The following is an 11,582-nucleotide window of genomic DNA, read 5'->3' on the forward strand; positions in this document are numbered from 1 at the left end:
AAGAAGAAGAAGAAGAGAGAAAGGAGATAAAATAATCCTTCCCCAAGATAAGAGCAGTCACCAAGACAGGAGCTTCAAAGAGCAGTAGACACTCTCATGGGAGCGTGCCATAAACCTTTTCCTCATCTTCAGAGGAAAATTCAGTCCCTGATCCAAACACGCCAAAGCTCTCAGCACCCACCACCCTGCAGGTGTCCGAGGCCCTGCGACTCCTGCACACTTCCAAGTAACTCTGCCTTTGAACAGCTTGGACTCACGTTGAGTGGTGATGTTGATCTGCACATAAGGTGCAAATGTGAATAGTTAATGAAGAGAGGACGAAAGAAAAACCAGAGCCTGTTACTCCCGCCACAGGTAGGACTAGTGATCTCTGCTATCAGCGTCAACCAGCACAACTCCTGTGAACCCTCTGTAGACGCAGTTTGTCATTTCAAGCTGAGACACTAACAATTCCCTTACCAACAGTAGCACATCCTTTGTGACAGAGCGGAGGTATGACTTGTTGGATGTTGCTAGTGGATGTAACGGTGAGTTTAGGCTAAATGAGGCTGTTATTAGCGCTGAGCCCATCCAGTGACCTGTGAGAGACGAGGCTGCTCTCGTCCCCACAGGGCCGGGCACCAGTGGGGTCACTCAGCCAGACAAGGTTTATTTAGCTAAGCTCTGAGTCTCCCACACATAAAGGCCCATACTGCCATGGAATTCATTATTCTGGGCCATTAACGGACCGCTAGTGTTTTGAATAGTTTTAGCTGGCTTTGAAATTGCCCTCTCTGCCTGGGTTAAATCACTGAGGCCACGATCAAATTGCCATTCGGCTTGAGACACAAGGCTGAGGTCCACACAGGAAAACATTGGCAGGCTAATATCCAAATATTAAGCAGCACTTTCCACAGCGAGGCGACTTGTTACCAAATAACACGACTATGGGTTTGCGGTGCAGTGAGCCTCTGGGCTCTTATTGCAGAAAGGCCTCCTGTCCACAAACCTGTGACCTTTTCCCTACAGATCCACAGGAAAACAGGCACGACAATTTCTCTGCTTCTTTTTTGTTGGGAGGGGGGGGGACAGAATATTAAAATACACACCTTTGCTGATGTCAGTCATCAGATTTGCAATGAAACAGGTAAAGGTTTATCTCTTGTTGGGACACAGTATTTTCATGGAGATGTAAATCTTTGCAAAAGTTATAAACACTGCAATTTTTGTCCAATATTTACATTTCGTCAATAGAGATAAATTGCCAGTAAAACAAAATGACAAACAGTTACTCTCAAAGATGATAATAATGATCTGACATTGTTCTTTTTATAAAATGAATTAAAAATAACTTGAAAAGTATATAATCCAACCAGACAAAAGCTACAGAGTGTTGTCAGCAGAAACACTCACGCCTCAAGCAGCATTGTAAACTTAAAATATTTTTTTCCACAACAATGAAACATTTTGAGTCGGCTCATAACCACCATCACAGAATTCAGCCTGTAGCTGCTTGGCAAGAAGGCAGCGAGTAAATTTCAGAAGAAAAGCAATAAAAGCAACAATAATTCTTTACTGGCTGGTTTTTACCTCTATAAAATGTTTCAACAACTGTACGTTAAAATGAACAAATGAATATTAAAGCATACTGATTCCATCTGTATCACCATGCATGGCACAAGTGCCAGCCCCAACACTTGATTATGGTCCGACTGTAATGAAAGAACAATGTGCGATTTCAAATTTTCATCTCTAAGCAGCAGTCTTTTTTCAAAACAACTTTCATTGTTTTTGACCATCATGTGGAAAGAATGGAACAGCAATAGCACGCATTAGTTTTTGTTGCAATTCCATCCACTTTATGGATCCTTGATTTCCCTGGACCCAATATTACTTCCTAGAATGGCATTACCTTCCCTACTCTGCATCAGATTAGCATCAGCATGGCAACATGCTTATAATGTTTACCATGTTCACATCCTAATAAAGCATGTTAGCATGCTAACATTCTAACATGCTGTATCGCCATACTTTAACGTGGAAACATAATTTTAATAGTTTAAACCAAAGACAAGAATTTGGCGTGTACTGGGCTGAACAGGCTTTCAGATAGCGAGCATGGATTTCCAAAATCACAGTTCATGTATCGTCCAGTTTTCAGACCATTTCAGATTTTCCAATGTGTGTATATGTGGCCAGAATGGTGAGAGTTAGAGGGGAGGACAGAGGGGGGAGATGCAGTACAATTCTCTAAAGTTTTTCCAAACAAATTGCTGTCTCTACTCCAGTTTTCACTCTTCATACATCATGGCTGGTCAAAATATAGGAAATCTTGTGCCTGTCGTAAACATGTAATTATGGAATCCATTGGACGTAAACTCTTGGCTGTGTTCACACCAACTGCCAATAGAAAAAATAGAAAAAAAAATGTTGTCCTCTCTTTGCAGGACGTGTCAAACAGCAGAAGAAAGTTAGCTTAAATCAGCTGTTACTGATGACATTAACTATAAACCTGTGGTGATGATGGCCTTTACTTAACAATTGTCGAATCACTTTAGCAACACGTACTGCCACAGGAAGAGGAGAAGAAAATGAGAGGACAAGACAATAATGCACCAAGTAGTAGGCACACTGTTAAAATTTCTGGCAGAATTTTGTAGTTTTACAACTACCGTTGTAGTACTTTTTTAATATGCATTTTAAACTTTTTAACTTTTAACACTTATATTATTTTAGTACTTGTGCTTTTGATATTTGATATGGGATTAAATCCCTATTCCTTGTATCTCTTTGTTCAGTGCTTTTGTTTGTGTACTGCTGTTGTGACTATCTATCTATCTATCTATCCATCTACATATCCAGCTATCTATCTAGCTATCCGTCTATCTTAACTTTTTACTTTTGCAATATTATGACCATTGTTATTTGATTCTCTTGGCTAGATCATAGGTTTCACTGTCCTTGCATGTTTTCTGGCTTGTACCATTTATAGTGACACACATGGACTATGTCCTTCAAAGGAGGAAACTGCTGCTTCCTCCAGGAGCTGATCAAACACTCTCCAACCAACTTGACTCTTCACAGCTCACCCGACAGTTGTCTGCCTCCAAGGGTTTGCGTGTCTACTGCCTACTTTGCAAACAGGACGGATTTTCCATCCACAGTTTACAAAGCTGGCTGGACCTGACAGTGCACATGCCTTGCAAAGAAATTGTCCTCTTTCCTACACAATGGTGACCAAGGTCAGCTGTTAAGTCTTCAAACAGAACACCATCAAAGACATTTAATTCTGCCTGTGCCAGTAAATGACCATCCACAAACTCCTTTCATCATGAGAGGGGGCAGTACCTGCAGGGTCACATTGCAGATGAAAACCAAAATCTATCTCAAACAGCAGGAATTACTCAACAATAATGCTCAAGTAGGGGTACAGCTGGAGGCACATGGCTAGAAAAGCAATCAAATAGAACAGTTAATCTAAACCTCTTTTGTTAAAAATCCTTAGGCATCCTAACTATTTGATCTTCTCTAAGATAACCAAACTGGTCATTTTGGCATAAAACTTTAATTTTTAACATATACTGTACATGATGTCCATAAGTGTACACCCAGTAAGTAAAAGTTGTTCAAAGATGTTCAGCGCATTGATGCTTAGTGTAGCTGAAGAGAGGGCCCTTGGCTGAGAAAAGGGGGCAGTCATCCAGTGATGCGTTACGTGAGATGCTTTTCAAACAGTGGGTGAACTGACCCCTGAAGCCGGGTCACCGCATGATGCCCCGATGTCCAGCAAGGCTCCACCCCCTTCTGTGAGAGGGGGCAGTTGGGTCTTCACAATAAGACAATTCATCTCTGTAATGAAGTTGTGTTCCCAGAGAGAGAAAGGATGGCCGGATGGATGGCTGGCGGTCCAACAACTGGCTTTACAAGTGGGGGTGGGGGTGAAGGTAAAGGGAGAAGGGGTGGAGGCTCCATAGAGGCCAGTGGCGTCATCCTGCTGTAGATTGCACCCTTTGTTGCCTACTAGGGAGAAAATTTGGAGTTGAATAGGAACTGGATCCAGTGACATTCAAACACTAAGATGGTAGCCTACATATAAAGAAAAAAAAAATCAGATATAATCATGAACTACATGAACTAATATTAATTAAATTAAAACATACATTACCATGTATCCTGTAATTGATTTTGACTGTTAGGGCTCTCATTTTTTCAAAATCAAGTTTGAATGAATTTGAACAAAGACATATTCTTTTTAAATGACATGGGATAAAGATACAAGCAGCAGAGGAGTGGGTACACTGCTTGTCTGCAGGGAGTGCCAGGACATAAATGGCTAGTAATGACAGTTAAGTGTAGTAACAAAATCTGTATTAATTTTTGTTGTTAACCACGCCACCTTATTGTTACCTGTTCTGTTGTTAAAGTAAAATGGTAAACTTCAGTGATGGAGAGTATACAACACAACAAACGTCTCTTTGGTTTGCTGTTCCTAACACTTTTGTATGCGGTCAATGTACACAGGATCTGTGTGTCGCATTGTTGTTGTCCCTGTTGTCAGACAACAGAATTAGTATAAATACATAAATAAAATGTGGACTTAGTATTTCCAAGCTGCTGCAGATGCAGATAAAATCCTTACTTTACAATCATCATACAAAACAAAGAAAAACACACATTAATGGTAACAACTGTGCTGGGAGATTGTCTATGTGTTTGATATGAGGAGATGGTTAAAGTAACAAAAAGTTGTCATTTTCAATTTATGGCCAAAAGGCATCTGTTGCCACATCTAAATGAGCATGTACAGTTTGCTTGAAAAACACAAAAGAATTCTGGCAAAACAACTCTAAACTATATTATAATTGGGGGCACTCTGCTTCTGAAACATTTACAGCTACGCTTACACTGCGACAGAGCCATGTATGTATGCCCTAATGATCCACTGCCCAAAGCATTTTTCTGTTCTACCTTTTTGCTAAACAGACAAGTACATTTTGGCAGGTGAAATCTGGGCTGACTGTTTTCAAAGTCAGCAAACACACAAAAATGTCCATTTCAGTAATACTGCATTTTGAATACAAACAGGTGATTACAAATAACATGTTTATTAGGGCTGTAACGATATGCAAAATAAAACCGAAATTGCGAAACTCTGCTCCATGAACCTGTGTCGCAGAGTGAGAAGGCAGAATCGCGACACACCCCTTTAACCCCCAGTTATCTTTTGCGTCCAGATCCCATGCTAGCACGTCTTTAAATTACTATTAGTAGTAGTCTTATTGGTGCATTATCCCTGTTTTGTCTGGTAAATTTAGCTAACTGTGAAGCTGGCTAAAAGCGAAAGGGGGGAACCTAACGCTAACAGAGGTGTAACGTTACGAATGCCTGCTGTTCTGACTTGGGTGCCTGCGTCTGTTTCCCGACGGTTCAGTAATCTACCGTTAGCATCCTTAGCACTGGAGTTAAGTGCTGACCAGGATGGCTGCTAGCTGGCTGACTGTGGGTGTGTTCCCGTGGCTGTGGGGATACTCACAAGCCCCCGGCTGAGCACCACTGCGTTGGAGTTTCGAGTTTGGGTAGTGTGGGTAAACTGGGAACGTCTGGAGGAGACCCCTGTCCAAAAGACTTCAACTCACACCTCCGGCGGAGCTCTTTGTGCATCCCTTTGGAGGTGGGGGCATTGAACCGGAGTGGACAATGTTCAAAGTTTCCATTGCTGAAGCTGCAGCGGAGAACTGTGGTCTCAGGGTCTTAGGTCCCTCTTGGAGCAATAACCAACTAAACACTCTGGTGGACACCGGTGGTTAGGGAAGCCGTCTGACTGAAGAAGGAGTTTTTCCGGGATGTGCTATCCCAGAGGGATCCTGAGGCAGTTGCAAGGTACCGAAGCGCCCGAAGGGCTGCAGTCTCTGCCGTGAAAGCAGCGGGTGTGGGAAAAGTGCAAAGAAGACATAGAGAAGGACTTTCGGTCTGCACCAAGGTGCTTCTGGAAAATCATTCGCCACCTCAGGAGGGGGAAGCGGGGAACCATCCAAGCTGTGTACAGTACGGATAGGATCCTGTTGGAAGCAACTGAGGAAGGTAGGGCGTTGGAAGTAGCACTTTGAGTAACTCCTAAATCCAGCTAACACGCCCTCCATGGCAGAGGCAGAGCTGGACGATGATGGGGGATTGTTGTCAATTTCCCTGGTGGAAGTCGGTGACGTACTTAAACAACTCCACAATGGCAAATCCCCAGGGATTGATGAGATCCATCCGGAAATGCTGAAAGCTCCGGGTGTCGAGGGGCTGCCTTGGTTGACACGCCTCTTCAACATTGCGTGGAGGTCTGGAACAGTGCCTAGGGAGTGACAGACAGGGGTGGTGGTTCCCCTCTTCAAAAAAGGGGGCCCGAGGGTGTGTGCCAATTACAGGGGTGTCACACTTCTCAGCCTCCCTGGTAAAGTCTTTTCCAAGGTGCTGGAAAGGAGGGTTCGGCCGATAGTCGAACTTTGGGTTGAAGAAGAACGATGCAGATTACGTCCTGGTGGTAGAACAACAGATCAGATCTTCACTCTTTTAAGGATCCTGGAGGGAGCCTGGGAGAATTCCAAACTACTTTTGTGTTTTGTGGATCTGGAGAAGGCGTATGACCGGGTCCCCTGGGAGATACTGTGGGAGGTGCTGCAGGAGTATGGGGTGAGGGTGTCCCTTCTCAGGACCATCCAATCTCTGTGTGACCAAAGCAAGAGCTGTGTCCGGGTTCTCTGCAGTAAGTCAGACTCGTTTCAGGTGAAGATAAGGATGCCTCCTGGGCGCCTTCCTACGGAGGTGTTCCAGGCGCGTCCAGCTGGGAAGAGGCCTTGGGAAAGACCCAGGACTAGGTGGAGAGATTACATCTCCAACCTGGCCTGGGAATTCCGCAGGATCCCCCCGTCGGAGCTGGTTAATGTGGCTGAGGAAAGGGAAGTTTGGGGTCCCCTGCTGGAGCTGCTTCCCCCGCGATGTGATACCGGATAAGCAGATGAAGATGGAAGGATGGATTGACCAAAGCACTTTTCCTCTTTGTTCCCCTACAGGTTATATAATATAATAATAATAATATTGAAATCAATCAATATCAACAAATAAGGTATCTGTTGTATAATCGTGTTGCAAAGTGGCATGTAATCAATAACAAAACAATGCCATGTTCAGGATGTATCGAATCATGGGTTAAAAATCATGATACGAACCAAACCCTGGGTTTGGTGGATCGTTACAGCCCTTATATTTATTATTTTTCCCATGTTCAAATTGTTGTCCAATTTTTCTTTTTGAATCACATCCTGATAGATCGAAAATTTCTACAAGTTTTTGGCGAAGGCATGTGCTCTCTAAATGCTTTCTAGTTTCCAGTGTTGTAGACGTGGATGGAGCAGGGTCAGGTCTGTCCCCCTTTGCATTTTGGGTAACATCTGGAGAGCGTATGTGTCACAGCACAATGTCTCACTGCAAGATTTTCTATGTCAGTGACCTTCACAATTATTGTTAAAACATTGTGTGTGCCAGCTAATTGATACATACTCATATTACAACTCAGAGACTCCTATAAGGGCTGAGGAATTACACTTTGATTGGTTGTGGTTTACACATTTTAAATACTTAAATACTTAGGTGTGTTCACTGTGTTAGTACATAGCTAAATGGACTATGATTTATAGACAGAGAAAGAGAGAGAGTTAATGGTAGAAACATGCCGGTGGTGCACATGTACTTTATCCATGTGCAACATTTTAAAATCAATGTAGGTTTGCCAGTCATGACATTTAGGGCTGTAAATATCACAATCACTGTCTTGAATCCCAAATAGGTCAATTGTGTGATTTGTGTGTAGATTCAATGAGTTTTTAAAATTTGTGAGGGGAGGGGCGTTATGATAACTTCAATTGGCTTATATGACGATGTGTCAAGCTTTGGTCTGCTAATTAGCCTGATATGGTTGAGTTGTGTTGATTTTGTTTTGAATGTGATCCGTCACAATTTTATATGTTTGAGTTTGTTATTACAAATTCCACTTAAATTACATTGGCTCTGTTACAGTATAAAAATGTCTACATCTCAATGCAACTGTGACCACAGCAGACTAAAAAATGGCCTTCAATGGTATCTGTGTTATTTCTACTCTACTGTATCTGACTTTGATTTATGATGACTGCGAGTGGACCTCTGACCCTAAAATGGTAGTGCCGCTTAATCCAAGATTAGGCATGTTTTCTCTGTACGAAGTACAAATCTCCCTACATCTATCAAAATAAAAATGCTTTTGAAACATTTAGAAATGGTTCAGGATAAATCTGTGAGGATATAAAGATGTTGACGCTGAACCAAAAACGGCAACAAATATGAAAAGGCCATTTGCTCCGTTTCATCTCTGACCCTTTTGGATTTATGGCCTCCTATGTACTTGGCACAGGAAACTCCAAAGGTTCAAATACAAGTCAGTTAGACGGTTTATTCTCAAACAAATGTAGTGGGAATGGGAGGACAACCAACATTATATTCCGGTTCTTTCACACATCCAAACGTTGCTTTTTACGTCAAATATCTTACATTTCACCATTCATAATTCTCCATCTGTCAATATCCTCTAAGCCCTACTGATGCCTTAATTTGAAGTGTTGTAAGCCGATCACACACAGATCCACACCTTGCCAGGACCGCTGCCGAGCCTCGTCACCGGTTTGTTTTCTTGAGGTCTCAGGTTGTTCCTCTTGGTTTCATAACAGTTTGAAGTATTTCCTGTGGAGGAGTTTTCAAGGCCGTAATTGGGAGCAGATGAGGAGGCCCCTGCGTGCTTCCATGGTGATGTCAGACCTGGTGCATGGAAAAGCATGGCAGGATAGGGGTGGGAGGTGGAGGTGGGCGGAACATGCGGTGAGCCAGAATGTCTGAGAAGCGACCGGATCTCAGCAGGTCTACAGGTGGGCAGACTGGCAGCAACACCACAGCAAAACACAGTCAAAGAGCTCAACAACTGAAAAAAAGTTTATGGGATGGGTATTTTTCTCACAAAACATAAACTGGTAAATCAAAGTCAAAGTCTGCTTTATTGTCAATTTCTTCACATGTCAAAACATACAATGAGATCGAAATTACGTTTCCCTCTATCCCACGGTGACAACAAGACATTTTTAACCAATTAGGACCACAGACAAACATAACATTCAAGTAAACAATATAAAAAGTAAAAATAGGAAGATATATACAATGAGGAAATAAGAACAGCAAAATTTGAGTTAAAAAATTTGCAATTATGCATACGGTCAACAGTCAATGTAATAGTGCAAAAGTCAGGCGGTAGCATAGTGGTGCCAGTTGTGTAGAGCAGCAGAAATGTGTCCCAGTGTTTTCAGGACAACAGGACAACAACAACAAGTTTGCAAAGTGTGCAAGTGTGCAAGTGGAGTAATGGAAGGCAGCCATTTTGGGTCCAAAAGTTCAGGATGTTTATGTAACTGAGGGTAGGGGGGGAGGGGGGGGGATCAATAGTCTCAATCAATTGTATAGTCTCATGATCTGGTTCTTTTAATAAAAAAAAACGTATTATAACACAAGGTGTTTTAGTATGTTAGTACAATGTTTTCATCATCCTTTATCTAATCAAAGAGAGACATTTTTCATTTTAGGCATTAGTGTGGCTGCTTAATTGTTGGGCTCTGCTTGTTGAGATTCTGTGATCTAAAATGTAAATTCGTTAAGCACTTTGCTCTTATCCTGGTACACACAAACTTTGCCCACCTAGTGCTGCCCTGACCCATTTCCCTGCGTGCGGGACATTTGCATGAAAGGAATGAAACTCAATGCCAAAATAAACATCAATTAAAGCTGTCAAACACCACCAAAAACAGCTGCAGCTTTGAACAGCTCGACCAGCAGGCTTCAAAAGCGAGCCGTCTTTAAAGGGCTGCCTCGCATGTACGAAAGGCCAGGCTGGAATTAGCACGGCTTCAGTTAAACAAAAATTACCTCTGCTAATGAACTGAGGCTAGATCATGTCAGTAAATCCCCCTTTAGGTAAACGACTTTCCCTCTGTCATTAACCATTTATTAAAAAGTATGATTAAACAAAGGAGCCACATAAATTGTTGCCATTAAACCAAACCAATTAAAAATGCATGTGTGAATTGTTATGATGAGATCAGATTCTAATACAGATACATTACTGTAGTTCATTTAAAGTGGAGAAAACTAAAAAGATGATAACAGCCAGGTTGTGTTTGCTGGTATTTGCAGATGTAGAGTTAAAAGAAACAGTAAAGCTAAGGGTGGAGTAAACTGAGCCGACAGGTCCTCAGGAGGAGCAAGAAAACAGCAAACCCAGTATTTGTCTGAAGAAATTGTGTGATTTTAATCTATTATGGCACCTTTCCTCTTGTCCATTTGCTCATACAGAGCTCCGATTGAGTAACTGCCATGGCTCATTACTGCTTCAATACCAAACCATTTTTCGCCTGGACTGGCAGGATTAGGTTGTTCCTGAGACCTTGCCTCTCTTCTACAAAGCTCACACTGATGGTGAGAAATGCAGGGGCTGCTGTTGACCTTAACCAGTTTACAAAAAGTAAGGCGAGATAAAGAATTACAAACCTTAAAATCAGTCTTAAGTCATGACAGGGATGAAAAAGAGCAAAAGTCACGCTGACAGTTCTTTGGTAAAGGTACGTTGTTTTCATATTAACATGTACACGTGTACGTAGCAAAATGAATTCTCTGCATTTAACCCATCCCTCAAGGTAGCAGTGGGCAGCCATTTACAGTGCCGTGATTAAGGGCACATGTTTTTTGATGGTGGGGGAAACCGGAGCACCCAGAGGAAACCCACGTAAACATGGGGAGAACATACAAATTCCACACTGAAAGGCCCGGAACGACTTAGCTTTGAACCCAAAAGCTTCTTGCTGTGAGGCTACAGTGATAACCATTGGTCCATCAGGCAGTACTCAGGCTCAGCAGCATTGAGCTAAACGTTGGCATGTTAACATTTGCTGTTTGGTAGTAAAATCAAAGTACAGCAGAGGCTTGTGATAGTGTCATTAGTTTTGCAGGTATTTGGTTAAAAGGTATTGATTGGACAAATTATGGTTTTGCTGGTGGTGGTGCTATATGAAGTCTAAGAGGGTGGTGGGGGGCATGATATGTGTGCTTAAATATTTACTGACAGTCCCATAGACATTCCACTCAAAACCACAAATGTTATCTCCATAGTTGGAAGAAAAGTCAAGAGACCACCAAAGTCATTAGGCTTTATCCTCCGGGCACTATTAATGTTTGGATAAAATGTCTTACCAGTATATATTCAATAGTTGTTGAGATCAGTCTGGACTGACCAAACAACTGGTGTTGCCATCCATAAAGACACACAGTTAGCATGACTAAAAAGAGAAATAAAACAAAGGATAAACATTAAAATTGCATTCCATTTGCAAACTTGTAGTGCATTCAATTACTGTGCCAATCTGTCTTCAGCCTTTTAAATATCAGCATTTCTTCCATATGAAAGCAGACTGGGTGCACTCACAGCAATTCCTCTCAGAATTGTGCAAATAAAAAATTTCTCACTGAAAGGTGTACATCATTACATA

General features: G+C 42.1%; 1 pseudogene; it reads right to left on the reverse strand.

Moving 5' to 3' along the window:
• The window catches only part of LOC116692284 (uncharacterized), a 12,940-nt pseudogene extending 3,182 nt beyond the window's left edge, over positions 1-9,758 (reverse strand).
• Between the last annotated feature and the right edge of the window lie 1,824 nt (positions 9,759-11,582).

The sequence above is a fragment of the Etheostoma spectabile genome, chromosome 1 (assembly GCF_008692095.1).
Source record: "Etheostoma spectabile isolate EspeVRDwgs_2016 chromosome 1, UIUC_Espe_1.0, whole genome shotgun sequence".
NCBI lineage: Eukaryota > Metazoa > Chordata > Actinopteri > Perciformes > Percidae > Etheostoma > Etheostoma spectabile.